The sequence below is a fragment of the Cnephaeus nilssonii genome (genome assembly GCF_951640355.1).
Source record: "Cnephaeus nilssonii genome assembly, chromosome: 1".
NCBI lineage: Eukaryota > Metazoa > Chordata > Mammalia > Chiroptera > Vespertilionidae > Cnephaeus > Cnephaeus nilssonii.
Genome location: NC_137072.1, coordinates 60,670,000 through 60,685,874, shown reverse-complemented (window position 1 = coordinate 60,685,874; position 15,875 = coordinate 60,670,000). Strand labels below are relative to the sequence as shown.

At 41.5% G+C, this 15,875-nt stretch overlaps 1 pseudogene across 1 annotated transcript; it reads left to right on the top strand.

Moving 5' to 3' along the window:
* The first annotated feature begins 3,811 nt into the window (after window positions 1-3,811).
* LOC307116617 (small nuclear ribonucleoprotein E-like) lies at window positions 3,812-4,090 on the top strand (annotated as a pseudogene). Its single transcript has one exon. The product of its transcript is annotated as a small nuclear ribonucleoprotein E-like (transcript).
* Window positions 4,091-15,875: the final 11,785 nt, after the last annotated feature.

Here is a 15,875-nt window from a genome sequence, read left to right as displayed (position 1 = left end):
AAAGGTCTCTGTTGCTAAAACAAAAGAAATTTAAACTCTCCTGGACCATAGGTACGTGGGGAGAAAGGTTCTATAGAAAAGTAACGTCACAGGCTGATCTGATCACAAATCCAAACTGGAGAAGGCATGGTAGGTAGTCACTGCCTTGAGGTATATAACTATTTTATTTGCCTTGCAAGCCCTGACCATTGTTTTTGTGCATCTAGGTTAACACACCTTTGAAAATAAGGGTAGGCACCCTCAAGAGAGCACATAATCTTGTTAACTATCCTGTCACCTAACTCCCACATTGCTTTCCCCCACCTTCCTGTAATATTCCTGTTTTTCTCCCTCCTTCATGTATTCCATCCTTGATTTAAAATGCATAAAAAACTGCAAAACTGTCATTCTCTGAAGCATTTGAGATCCTGCTTCCTGACAATGGTTGAAAGTTTTGGCCCAGATAAACTCTTACAAAAATTCCCTACAGCTTTGAACATTTTTTAAAATTAAAAACCTAACATTGATTATCATCGTGATATTATAAACGAAGGAACATTTTAATAGCCCCCATCCCAAAGAGTGTAGGAAGAATATTATCTGAGTATAATGAACTCACAACGATGTCCTTGTGTCTCTTATTTCACTCATTTCCAGCATTAGGAAAGGGGCACTCAGTCCAAACCTCGCTTTTCTTATCTGTAAAACGGAGTAATGCTATAGAAACACTGCACATAGGCACTCATCTAGCTGATGTGCTTGGAGCAGAGTAGGGGCTGAGGGGCTGTTAGCCCCCTCCCCTAGTCTTCCTGGGGAGCTGGTTTTCCCCTCACTCAATTCCTTTCTCTCCTCTGACTCTTCTGGGAGCTGAGAGAAAGCGGGACCAGAAAGAGCCAGGGAATCTAATCTCAAAGGATTTTAGGGGGGCTTGGGGGGGAGGTGGCGGGGGATGTGCACAGGTTGTGGCCTAGGTCGGAATGACCAAAAGAGACAAAAATTCACGCCTTCTGGGGAAATGCCAGGACCCTGGGAAAGGAGCCGGTCTCCATCCTGGTCTTTGACAGCTTTGGGCCTTCCTACACGGACAGGTGGTACAAAAAGATCAAGCTCGACTACCTTTTACTAGAAGGGTCATTTGAAGCAAGCTCCCTTTAAAAGAATACCTTATTATTGTTCTCAAAGGCCCCCATGAAGACAAATGGGATTTTTATCCAGACAGCAAAGGTTTAGCTTCAAAAAACGTTTTTAAAAACCGAGGCTTCCGTTTCCTCCTTTGCCCAGCATTTCATAGAAACGGAGCGCTCTTTCCTCTTCCTCTTTCCTGTCCCTGGAATCCAAACGCAACGACGGTTGTTCCCGCCGCTGCGTGGACTGCGAGGGGCCTCATTGGAGAATGGAAGCCTCACAGGGCAAAGCAACAAGATGGAAGGACTGTGGGCTCTTGAAACCTTGGGCCTACCTTTGGATTTCTTGAATATGAGAGATAATTGTTTACAGTGTAGATGCCACTGTCCTTCAATGAAATTAAATCCTAATGAATATACCGAGGTCAGAGTGGTGCAGCTGGAGGGAGTACTTGGCACAAAGGCTCTGAGACAGGAAGCTCTTAGCATCTTACCTGTGTCTGGGGTATGGTAATTGTTGTGGAGCGAAGGCAAGTGAATGACCACTGGAGCCCAGACCAAATTAAAATTTAGGGAGCCTTTACTAGCCAGCTGGCCAGGCCGAGCGACTAGCCAGGCGACTGCTCTGCCATATCCGCGCAGGGAGACCAGAGAGCAGCAGCGACCCTTTGTGCAGGACCGCTTTTAAGCACATTAACCACATCCGGTTTTTGCAGAACAAGTAACCCAAGACAAAACAGTTTTTCCCAAGCAACGTCAGAGTCATCCCAATGACGACCATGTTATTCACAGGGTCATCCTGTTCTTCAGAAAGCTGACAGTGTTCTATGAAATAAGGCCTACGTGCTGGGAAGGGGCCATGAGACCCTATCTCAAGGCCTGGCCTGGTGTCAGCACTGACAACTCTATCTGGGGCATAGTCCACAGCCTCAGTAGTGCTCAAAAATTCCCACTCTCCAACAGTAATGGGAGGGAGAATGGTAGTTGATGGGGTTGCTGGGATGAGGGCTAACAAGGAATGAGATGGTGTAGACAGCTTAGTGGCTCATTAGTACTTTGAGTTGTTATTTGTTTAATTCATTTATTTATTGTGGGATTAAATGAAAGTTCTTAGCACTGTGACTACCAAGGGACGTTCACTCACCACTCGGGAACTATTGTTATTATCTAACTGGTGACACAATCTGTACCTTTCCCCCACCTTAATGGTACTTTTGATAGGGGCAGGAATAGAATACTGGGGACCAGCTAATTGTAAGAAATATTAATCACGCTCTGTTAATCGTGCTTGTTTTATTCTGATTAAAGAAGGCACATTCTAACCTGACTGGCAGCACAGCTGCACTCGGGACCTGGGAGCTCACCTGGAAAAGCAGCCCATCCTCCCCATCAGGGAGCCCTATTAGCATGGGAAGATTAACAACCTAGTTCCAGAACCCAGAGCCACCAGCCCTTTGAAGACCCCCAGCCTTTGCATATCACCAGCCCTTTGAAGACCCCCAGCCCTTGCATATCACCAGCCCTTTGAAGACCCCCAGCCTTTGCATATCACCAGCCCTTTGAAGACACCCAGCCCTTGCATACTCGCAGACTTTTGCAAACCTCCAAACCTGTGAACTGCCCATTTGGCATACCTTTTTGCCTACTTCCCCATGTAATCTTTGTTCTTCTACCCAATATAAGCAGCTGGTTTATGGTGAGGTGCAGAGCAGATTTTTGTAGACAACCTGCTGCTCTCATATAGTGCCGGCAGTATTGGGAATAAACACTCATATATGATTCAACCCTGTCTCTGCTTAATTGGCTCAAGTACTGACAGGCAGCACAGACCCACTGATTGTCCAGATACACTTTGAACTTTTATTTAGATGTAAGAAGCCATAGGAGGGTTTTGAGGAGGAAGTGACCTGATTTACATTTTATTTTTTCCAAATTATAAGAGAAAGTTTATTTAGATTGTTGCAGAGGTAGTAGAAGTGAGCCAGCTGGGCTGCGATGGCTCAGGAAACAAGTTCCAGAAGCAGAAGCTGGTGCATGCATATATATATTAGAGGCCCAGTGCACGACATTCATGCACAGGCGGGGGGTCCCTCAGCCCAGCCCAGGACCCCTCAGGGGATGTCTGCCTGCTGGCTTAGGCCCACTCCCTGGCAGGCAGACAACCCCTGAGGGGTCCTTAGCACTGCTGTGGAGGCGGGAGGCTCCTGCCACCACCGCTGTCCTCGCCAGCCATGAGTTTGGCTTCTGGCTGAGCGGCACTCCCCCTGTGGGAGTGCACTGACCATCAGGGGGCCGCTCCTGCATTGAGCGTCTGCCCCTTGGTGGTCAGTGCGCATCATAGCAACTGGTCGTTCCACTGTTTGGTCGATTTGCATATTAGGGTTTTATTATATAGGATATATATATTTTTTAATTAGTATATTTTTATTGATTTCAGAGAGGAAACAAGAGTGGGAGAGGGAGATAGAAACATCAATAATGAGAGAGAAGCATTGATCACCTGCCTCCTGCATGCTTCCACTGAGTATTGAGCTCGAAACCCAGGCATGTACCCTGACTGGGAATCAAACCATGACCTCCTGGTTCATAGGTTGGCACTGAACCACTAAGCCACACCAGCAGGGCCCAGTTAAGAATTTATGTTCAGATTCCAGAAGTGGCTTTCTGAGGAAGCCTGTGGCTTAGTGTGCTCTTTGTCAGCTTCCACCATGATATTCTGTGGCCAGGGCTAAAAGGTGCAGAAGGTGATGGTCCAGCTCATCAACCTCATCTTCAGATACTTGCAAATTAGACCTCAGGTTCAGGGGTGGCTTTATGAGCAACTGAATATGTGGATAGAGAGCTGTATCATTAGTTTTGATGAGTACATGAACCACATATTAGATGATACAGAAGAGACTCATTCTAAAACAAAGTCAAGAAAACAACTAGGTCCAATCATGCTAAAAGGAGATAATATGACTCTGCTCCAAAGTGTCTCCATCTAGAAATGACTTAATGAAGTGAGAAATTATTGAGAAGCAATACAGCTTGTATTTTTTAGGTGTCCTTTGTTGGGAGAATAATTCTTAAACATCCTATATAGTAAAAGCCTAATATGCAAAGTGTCTGGTCATCTGGTGGTCTGTTCAACCAATCAAAGCATAATATGCTAATGATATGCTAAGGCTGCTCAACCGCTCACTCCACTCACTCCGCTCACTATGATGTGCACTGACCACCAGGGGGCAGATGCTCCAACCAGTAGGTTAGCTTGCTGCTGGAATCCGGCCAATCAGGACTGAGCGAGACAGGCTGGACATGCCCTGGAGTCCTCCTGCGGTCCTTACCTGGATGGCCAACTTCCTGCATCCTTCCCTTGCCCCAGTCGTGCATCAGTTGAGGCCCTGGGCCTGGCCTGAATCCTCTCACAATCCAGGACCCCTTGGGGGATGTTGGAGATCCGGTTTCAGCCCGATCCCACAGGCCAGGCAGAGGGAACCCACTGGTGCATGAATTTGTGCACCAAGCCTCTAGTTAATTCATATTGGCTTACAATACCCTTATGTTACTACCAGATGACAATAAATGATGTTGAATTGTTTTCGTTTTTTTAAAAAAGAATTTATGATCAGATAACCCCATGAGGTTACTTTTCTTAAACCCCCTTTTCATCCATAGTCACCTCTCTATCAAAACAACAAATGAACAGTTGAAAAAACTGAAAAAAACAAAAACAAAAAACAATAGCTTCTCTTATAGCTGTCAAAAAAGTAAGGATTTGAGGCAACTGGCTTCCCCTAAAATTGGAGAGACAGTCAGACAAATACAGAATCACAACTTAATGTACCAATTCTATGGTAGAAAAACCTGAATTGTAATTGACAACTTGATAGAGACTCAGAGTGGACAAATCTGTGAGCTAAAAACTTCAAAGAGGTCCCCTCTCTTTGAGTTTTACCTCCTAGAGTTCTACCAGGAAAGATCAGAGAAAAATCCCTTTGGTCTTCCTTCAGGGAAAGTAACCATTTTGAAACAAACCAGAGCACTTTGTTCTTAACAAAGCCTGCCCTAGAAAAATTATTTACTAGATCCTAACCTAATTGAGGTTTTATCAGAGACCAAATGACCTAGGAAAAAGGAAATATCCAACTTCAGATAGCCATCTTGTCTTATCTAAGACTGGGGGGGGGGGCACGAGTGGGGAAGAGCTGGGCAGGGGATGAGAAGCACTTGTGAAGTTTTAACCTAGGAGCACAGGCTCACTAAAGAACTAATCACAGGAATACAGAATGTAGGAATACAAAATGCCACCCCTCTCCCCACACCACCATATAACTAAAGGCCTATTTACCAGAGTTCCTTTTATCAAGGACATGTCTGGCTTTCAACAAAAAATTAAAAGGTAATACAAAAAGGCAAAAACACAGTTTAAAGAGACAGAACAAGCATTAGACAGAACAAGCATTAGAACTAGACACAGATATGGCAGGATTGTTGCAATTATCAACCATGAATTTAAAACAACTATGATTAATGTGCTCAGTGTTCTGGTAGAAAAAGGTGACAAGATGATGGGTAATGTAAATAAAGATGGAAATTCTAAGAATCAAAAAGAAATGTTAGAGAATATAATGTTAGAGAAATAAAGAATGTTTTTCATGGGCTTATTAGTAGACTGAACACAAGTGAGAGAAAAAATCTCTGAACTTGTGAATAGGTCAATAGAAACGGAAAGAAGAAGAAGGACAGCAACAAAAGACTGAAAAAAAGGGAACAATAGCCAAGAAAGATGGTGCAACTACAAAAAGGTATAGTAGACGCATAATGGGAATAGCAAAAGGAGAAGAAAGAAAGGTACAAGAGCAATATTTAAAGTAATAATAACTGAGAATTTCCTCCAAATCAAGGTCAGACACCAAACCACATGTCTTAGCCAGTTTAGACTGCTATAACAAACTACTATAGACTGGGTGGCTTAAAAAACAAACATTTATATCTCACAGTTCTGGAGTCAGAAAAGTACAAGATCAAGGTGCCAGCAAATTCAGTTCTGGTGAGGGCTTGTGTCCTGGTTTGTAGATGGCTGTCTTCTTGCTGTATCCTCACATGGCAGGGAGTATCCTCATATGGCAAGCTCTCATATCTATATAATAAAAGCCTAAGCAACTGTTACAGCAGAATGACCAGAATAACCGGTCGCTATGATGTGCACTGACCACCAGGGGGCAGATGCTCAATGCAGGATATGCTCCCTGGTGGTCAGTGTGCTCCCACAGGGGAGCACTGCTCAGCCAGAAGTGGGCTCATGGCTGCTAAGGAGCAGCCAGCCGAGCGGTAAGGAGCAGCCAGCTGAGAGGTAAAGAGCAGCGAGCAGGCGGGCAGTAAGGAGCGAGGAGTCCTGGACTGCAAGAGGGCATAGGCTGGGCTGAGGGACCCCACCACTTCCAGTGCACCAATTTCATGCACCAGGCCTCTAGTCTTTTTATAACCTAATTGCCTACCAATCTGTTAATACCTGTTAATACCATCACATGTTCATTAGCATTTCAACATATAAATTTTGGGGGCACAATTATTCAGTCTATGAAACCATGGGAAACTCAAAAAACACCAAGCCGAGTAATTACCAAATAAACTATACCTAGGCATATATTCAAACTGTATAAAATCTAAAATAAAGAAGCCAGCACTAGTCTGTTTGGCTCAGTGGATAGAGCATAAACCCTTGGACTGAAGGATCCTGGATTTGATTCCAGTCAAGGGCACATATCTCCATTGCAGGCTTGATCCCCCAACCCCATCAGGGCACATGTGGGAGGCAATCAATTGATGTGTCTCTCTCACATAAATGTTTCTCTCTCTGTCTCTCCTCCTACCTTCCATCCTCTCTAAAAATCAATGGAAAAATATCCCAGGGTGAGGATTAATTAAAAAAAAAAAATCATTAAATAAATAAATAAATATCACATACACTAAAAAAAATAAAATAAAGAAGCCAAAGGAAAAATAGGGTCTTATCTATAGAGGAACAAAGATAAGAATTATATCGAAGTTCCCCGCAGATAACATGCAAGCTGGAAGATACTGTAGTGAAACATTTAAAATATTAAGAGAAAAAAACCACTAACCTTTAATTCTGTACTGTTCAAAATCACACTTCAAAAGTAAAGAAAAAATAAAGACTTTCTCGGATAAACATACATTGAGAAAATTTTTGCCACCTTGCCTGCCTTGCAAGAAATGTCAAAGTAGTTTTCTAGAATGAAGGAAATTTTTATAGGTCAGAAATTTCAGTGTTGTGGCAGAATGCACGGGAGAAGATCAGCCAGCACTGAGGGAGGAAACTTGAGCCTTTATTTCCCAGATCTGCTAGTCCAGGGGAATTCCGGATCCAAAGCCTGAACTGAACTCGTGGGGAGGCTCTGACCTATATAGCTCCTCCTGTGGCGGGCCCCTGAGGGTCCCAGCAGCTCCGCCAAAGTCAGTCTTGGTGGGGTCTTGGGGGCCTGCTCCACAGCTCCACCCGTCAGCTGTGGCGGGGCCCTGGGGTTAGGCTCTGCAGCTTTGCCCAAGTCAGTCAGAGTGGGGAAGTGAGACTACAGTTTTAACCAGATACTGAACTAGGTCGCAAGCCCCCCACCCCCCACGCCCTCCATTTTCCTTTTCATCAGGACAACCACTGAGAAAAGTCTTTGTGTTTTTTTTAAAGATATCTTCTTGTTCAGCTGGTGTTGCTCAGTGGTTGAACATCAACCTATGAACCAGGAAGTCAAGGCATTTTCCTGGGTTGCAGGCTCAATCCCTGTAGGGGGCGTGCAGGAGGCAGTCAATCAATGATTCTCTCATCATTGATGTTTCTTTCTCTCCCTCTCCCTTCCTCTCTGAAATCAATTAAAAAATGTATTTTTAAAAGATGTCTTCTTTTTAAAATATAAATAATTTACATGATAGAAGAGAAAATGGGATCATATAAAATGCTCAATCCACCAATGGCAAAAAAAGAGTGTAATACAAAAATAAGAACAAAAAATTAGCACAATCAATAGAAAACAATAACAAATATGGTAGATATTAGTTCAAACATATCAATAATCAGTTAAAACATCAATGGTCAGACCTAACTGGTTTGGCTCAATGGATAGAGCGTCAGCCTGCAGACTGAAAGGTCCCAGGTTCGATTCTGGTCAAGGGCATGTACTTTGGTTGCGGGCACATCCCCAGTAGGAGGTGTGCAGGAGGCAGCTGATCGATGTTTCTCTCTCATCGATGTTTCTAACTTTCTATCCCTCTCCCTTTCTCTCTGTAAAAATCAATAAAATATTTTTTTTAAAAAAGAAAGCTTTAAAAAAATAAAATAAAACATCAGTGTTCTAAAAACAATAATTAAATATAATAGTCAAAGTGAATCAAAACACAAGACCCACCCACTACATGTTCTCTAAAAAAATACCCACTTTAATTATAAAGACACATAGAAATAAAAATAAATAGATAAAGATATGTCATATAAACACTAAACAACAGAAAGATTGAGTACCTATATTAATTTCAGACAGAGAAGACATCAAAACAAAGAAAATTATCAGGGATAAAGAGGGACATTGCATAATTATTAAAAGGTCAATTATTTATTTATTTATTTATTTATTAATATTGATTTCGGAGAGGAAGGGAGAGGGAGAGAGAGATAGAAACATCAATGATGAGAGCAAATCATTGATCCACTGCCTCCTGCATGCCCCCTACTGGAGATCGATCCCACAACCCAGGCATGTGCCCTTGACCGGAATCAAACCTGGGACCTTTCAAGTCCATAGGCCAACACTCTATCCACTGAGCCAAACCGGCTAGGGCTAAGTTAATATTCCATGAAGACACAACAATCTTTAATGTGTATGTACCTAACAAGAGTGCATCAAGACCTAACCAGTTTGGCTCAGTGGCTACAGTGTCAGCCCACAGACTGAAGAGTCCCAAGTTCGATTCCAGTCAAGGGCATGTACCTTGGCTGCGGGCTCGATCCCAGTAAGGGGCATACAGGAGGCAGCTGATCAATGTTTCCCTCTTGTCGATGTTTCTAACTCTCGATGCCTTTCCCTTCCTCTCTGTAAAATCAATAAAAAAATATTTTTAGAGTGCATCAAAATACATATGACAAAATTTATAGAACTGTGAAAAGAAATAGATGATTAACAAATAGAATTGAAGACTTTAACTCTCCTTTATCAGCAGTGGAAACATCCTCCAGGTAGAAAATATGTAAGAACATAGTTGAATGTAATAGCACCATCAATCAACTGGATATAATTGGTGTCTATAAACGATTTCTTCCAACAACAGCAGATTGCACATTCTTCTCAAGCTCACATGGAACGTGCACCAAGATAGACCACATTCTGGGTCATAGAACACATCTTAACAAATTTATTTATGCATTTATTTATTTGAGGGGGGGTGTGAAGGAGAGCAGAAAAGCAGTCCCACACAACACATAAATTATGCAGTTGAGTTTCCCACCCTTGAGAAACTGCAGGGGTCAGCACACCCAGAGTGCAATGGGTGAGCCTTGCCCTGGGAAAACCGCCTTTGTGATCATGGTATCTCCCCTGCCAGGTAAGTAGTTTATTATTTTATTTTTCATCTTAACAAATTTAAAAGAATAGAAATCATTCAATGTAAGCTCTCACACGATAGTGAATTTAAACTAGAAGTCAATAAAAGAAAGATAACAGGAAAATCCCAACATATTTGGAGACTAAACAACACACTTTTAAAATTTAATTTTTCAAACAGCACACTTTTAAAAAACTGATTTTTTAATTGATTTTAGACAGAGAGGAAGGGGGAGAGAAACATCGATTGACTGCCTCCCACATGCACCCCAACTGGGGATCAAGCCTGCAACCTGGGCAGTTCCCTGACTGGGAATCGAACCGGTGACGTTTTAGTGCATGAGCTGACACTCAGCCAACTGAACCACACTGGTCAGGGCTCAAACAGCATACTTTAATTTTATTTTTTAACATTCCAAAGTTTCTTTAATCTTCATAGTTTTCTAGCAAACAAATGATTAGTTTTCCTGACTAAGATTATTTAAAAAGTTAATCCTTCAATAGTATAAAGACAAATAAAATGTAGCCTCCCAATACATATTTTTTCACATAGCATTACAAATGCAGAAATATTGACTGCTGCTCTTCACAATGATTGCCCAACCCCTTAGAAAGACTGCAGCAGAGGATTCCATTGTCTAAAATACTATGCAGTACAGTAATTAAATGCTTCAGCCCATAAACATACTCCTCATCTATTTTGTTGCTAAGGAAAATGAGCAAAATCTGCCATTTGCACTTCTACTTCAGCAATCTCTTGGCAACCAGTGGGAAGATAGAAAATTTTTTCTAGTTGGGAAAGTACATTTCCGTTTAAATGTTCCTGTGACAAGCATTTCCCACCTACTGTCTTGTTCTACATTTTCACCTTTCAATGAATTCTGACTGTGATGCTTTTTAAGAAATTTTCATTGATTGATTTCAGAGACATAGAGGAAAGGAGGGAGAGAGCGAAACATCAATTTGTTGTCCCACTTATTCATGCATTCATTTGTTGATTCTTTTATGTGCCCTGACCAGGTATGGAACCCACAACCTTAGCCTATTGGGATGACGCTTTAACCAACATAGCTACCTGATCAGGGCTAGAAGCCATTTTTTTTTTTTAATGGCATGATTAATTGTTTAAATCAGAAGTGGGGAACCTTTTTTCTGCCAAGCGCCATTTGGATATTTATAACATCACTAGAGGCCCGGTGCACAGATATGTGCACCAGTGGGGTCCATCACCCTGGCCTGCAAGGATCGGGCCAAAATCAGCAGTCCAACACCTCCTTCCAATTCTGCCTGCTGCTCCCGCTCATCCCTGCCATGCTGCACCTGCTGAGGGCTCATGCCCAGTCAGTCCTGATTGGGAGAGGTTCAAGCCACAGCAGCGGCACTTGCAAGCCATAAGCCCTGCATCTGGCACCTGTCGGTCAGCTGAGCTGTGCTCCCACTGTGGGAGCACACTGACCACCAGGGGGCAGCTCCTGAATTGAGTGTCTGCCCCCTGGTGGTCAGTGTGCATCATAGCGACCAGTCGACAGGTCATTCTGTTGTTTGGTTGGTCAGTAGCATAGGCTTTTATATATATAGATTCTCAGGCCATACAAATTTATCAGTTTAAAAATTAGCATGGTATATTTGATCAACTCACCCCTAATGCCTTGGCAGGCCAGACTAAATGAATTCATGGGACTTGTGTAGCCCGAGGGCCAGACATTCCCCACCCCTGGTTTAAATAAAGGTTAGTAAGGTTCTTGAGCTCTAATGCCTGTTTATAATTTTATATATTTTATAAAGTGGGTAGAAGTTTATACAGCTCTCTTTCCAGTGTCACAGGTTGACATATCAAAACAAAAATGATCAAGAGTTTGAGTGGCAACAGAAAGAGTAAATGCTGTACTTTTCAAAGTATAATCCCTTATTCAACTGTGCAAACCAATACAGTTTCAATATCTATTAAAAATGAGTGTTCTGGACAGGTATAACTCATGAACACCAAAATCAAAGTAAAAGCTGAGAACAGTAACAGCACAATAAGAATATCTCTTCAGCTTGGCTGATGTGGCTCAGTTGTTGAGCATCGACCTATGAACCAGGAGGTTATGGTTTGATTCCCAGTGCCCTGGTTGTGGGCTCGATGCCCAGTATGGGGCAGCCAATCAATGATTCTCTCTCACCATGGATGTTTCTATCTCTCACTCCCTCCCCCTGCCTCTCTGAAATTAATAAAAATATTTCTTCTTCTTCTTTTTTTAAAGAGTATCTCTTCAGTGCCATCCTTATTTTATTTTTCTCTTTTGGCTACCCTAGCATAAGAAGGGTACTCAAAACATTGCCTTTCTAACACCGGCTGTGTTGTAGTTAAATTCTTCCATAAAGAGATCACATAGTATGAAGAGCATGGAAGTTTAAGTTTTCTACCATCTGGTTTAAGTGGCAGTTTCATAAGCAATAGACTAATGGAATCATTTGAATTTGCTGGCTGGTTTCGTTAATTGTAAAGCGACGTACCTGGAGAGGACTTATAAGAACTTTAATATAACTTGTGGCCCATTGTTTGGATTTTTTTCAGCTTGAATTCTGAAGCTGCTTATAGAGCTTAACTTTGCCCTTTGGGGCTTCAAAACTGCCTGCAGCTTGAGTAGTCCCCCACCCCCACCCCATGCTGATTGTACTACTTGATAAATTGTACTTCTTGCATTGTTTTTTAATAATACTCCCTGCACTATAATTGTGTGATCAAAGACAGCCTTTTTGTTCTATAGGCAGAGGCTGACACTAGGACTTGATGAATGCTTAATCATATATAACCCATTGTTCTCATCTCACAACTTCATTTGCTTACCACTGGGTCAGCTAACCCTGGAAAGTCCAGTTACCCCCACCAATCAGAAATGAATGATGTAAGTTTATGATTATGTTTATCCTAGCAACCCGTCTCTTATCATCTCCTTGCTACATTTGCCTTAATAAACCCTGCTCTCCTGGCCACATGGCGCAGTGGTTGAGCATTGACCTATGAACCAGGAGGTCATGGTTCGATTCCCAGTCAGGGCACATCCCCAGGTTGCGGACTCAGTCCCCAGTGTGGGTTGTGCAGGAGGCAGTTGGTCAATGATTCTCTCTCATCATTGATGTTTCTATCTCTCTCTCCCTCTCCCTTCCTCTCTGAAATTGATAAATATATATTTTAAAAAATAAATAAACCCTGTTCTATCCCTTTCATTTGGAACATGTTTTCATTTCATAAAGAGGGCTTTTTCCCTGATTTACAAATCATATATGAATATATTTCCCTTTTAATTTCCTTTGGAATTTTTGTAAATACAGGTATAAATTTCTAGAAGGGATGCTGCCCAATTCATGAATGACAATAAACACACACACACACACACACACACACACACACACATATATATATATATATATATATATATACACACACACACACACACATATCGATTTCAGAGAGGAAGGGAGAGGAAAAGAGAGATAGAAATATCAATGATGAGAGAAAATCATCAATAAACTGCCTCCTACATGCCCCACACAGGGGACCAAGCCCACAACCCAGGCATGTGCCCTGACCAGGAATCAAACACTCACCTCCTGGTCCATAGGTGGACGCTCAACCACTGAGGACAAACACTTTTTTTAAATGTGTGTAAAGAGTGATGAGAGGGCGACTCTCTTTGTGGAGCATGCCCATGCTTCCCCCACCCCTCCCCCCAAGTGTGTTTCCCTTGCCTCTCTCTTTCTCCTAAGCTCCAAGGGCCCTTCTTTTGCCTCGGTGACTTGTTTCCTGAGTCCACACCCAGCTTTTTCCACTTTCCTACCTCTGTGACTTTCTAAATAAACTTCCTCTTATAGTTTGGGGGAGAAAAAAGTGATGGGAGGCCAGGAGGTTCACCAGGATGGTAGCTGTGTTGGTAGGGTTCCGGGTTTTCTTTCTTTGGGGTCTTTATCCCGCTGAGAATATACACAAACCTTTGAGGGTGAGGTGGGGACACTGATGATCTCCTCCAGTGTCTTGGGGAAGATGAGCTGTTGCAACTACTCAGGTTAGCTTGGCACACATTCCTAAGGATTTAAATCTTGAATTAGTCTTAAATCCGAATTCTGTCTTTACCAAGAAATCCTCTCATCTCAATTTCATACTTTAGACTTTAGAGTCTAATATCACCAGTAAATGTCTGCATAACATTTTACTGTGTAAATGAGCAAATTGGTACTCTAGTCTAATGATCTTTTTGTGAGGATGGTTTGTATGAATTAATTCCTCAGAGCATAACAAAGCCTCTTGGATGCATTGCAAACAGAGTTTCAATATATCTTGACAATGAAATATCTTAATTAAATTACCAGCAAATTTTATAGAAATCTGATTTATGGTTTTACATGAAGCCAGAGCAACAAATGTTCTACAGCATTTGTTGTAGAACAACAAATGTAGCCTGCTGGACAAATCTGGCTCACACTCCTGTCTTGTATATCTACGAATCCTTTTTACATTTATCAAGCATGGTGGGGGGTTGTTTTGTTTTTTAAAAGGCAGACTGCAAAGTATTATTGAGTCCCATCACAGAAGTTTATTGACCACTGGTCTATAGGAACAAAGCATTTCCCTCTGTCCTGCCTGTGCCCACCAAAACAAAATGTAAAAAAAAAAAAAATTACACAAAGCCAACAGAGAAGTGAAAGGCTGACCTTCCAACAAAAGGAAGAAGGTCCTCCTTGATTTTAGCAACTCTGAGACCAAATCTGCATCACAGAAAATTCAAAATATTTTGGTAATAATTCAAAATAAAAAAACTTTAGGACCACACCAAGGCATGTAGTAGAAGTTGAAAAAATATACTTGGACAGTAACTCTTCTTGAAATTAGTGGAAAATGAACAATTCAATATAAACAACCATGTAATCATAAAATCTTAAAGCTAAAAGAAAATCCTTGGTTTACACATGTAAGATAAAATTCAGAGAATGAAAGGATGTATGGAAACAAAACATAAAATGCAAATTAAGCCCTAGCTGGTTTGGCTCAGTGGATAAAGTGTCAGCCTGTGGATTGAAGGGTACTGGGTTCGATTCTAGTCAAGGGCACATGCTGGGATTGCAGGCTCGATCCCCAGTAGGGGGCATGCAGGAGGCAGCCGATCAATGATTCTTTCTTAACATTGACGTTTCTATTCCTCTCACCCTCTCCCTTTCTCTCTGAAACCAATAAAAAGTTTTTAAATGCAAATTAAATATTAATTACTTAAATCTTTATAATTTCTGAGGTAGGTAAAGCAATATTACCAGCATGATCATATAATTTATCACACCAGGACACTAAAAATAAGTTAGGGGCATACAAAATTCTACAACTTTTGAAAATATGTATTGATTACATATCCACTTTATTGTATTGGTGGGCCTATAAAATAGTTTTACTTGAAGCCTATTTCAAAAATAACTTTCCGAATGCAGTGCATGAAACCTGTTTGGATTATTTGTCTATGTGCACATAAAAATAGGTTTCAATGTGAATATAATATTTATTATCATGGATACCAGTCAAACATTTTAATACTACAACGACTTGGAAGAGCTCTCAAGCCAATGACCTTCTATAATCCCACTGCTGTATCGAAAATAAAAGTTATTTTGACACAATACAGAAAGAGGTATTATAAAACAAACTAGTAGCCCGGTGCACGAAATTCATTTTTTCTCTCTTTCCCTCTCCCTTCCTCTCTGAAATCAACAAACAAACAAAAATAAAATATCAAAAAACCTGTGGGTAAGCCTGGGTTGGGTAAAAAGAAAGAACTGTACCAAGAACAGAAAAAACTGATTAACCCTGATGGTTATATAATAATCAGGTAAAGAGAGAGTATGATAATACGTTACAACATAATGCATTAATCAAATGTCATTTAAAAAAAGAAGAAAAATGTTCCTTAAAGTTCAAAGATGAAAATACAATGCTATGTCCCCAGGCAAATATTGCAACAACATGGCAGGGCTCCTGCTTGATGCTAAATGACACTCTAAAATGATTTCCTCTCTGAAATCAATAAAAATACACTAAAAAAATGATAATAATAACCCAGAGAGAAGTGGGAAAGTAGTGATTGGGACAGGGGCACGAGCGAGCGAGGCTTCCGGATGCTGATATGTCTACTCCTTGACCTGGATTGGTGGT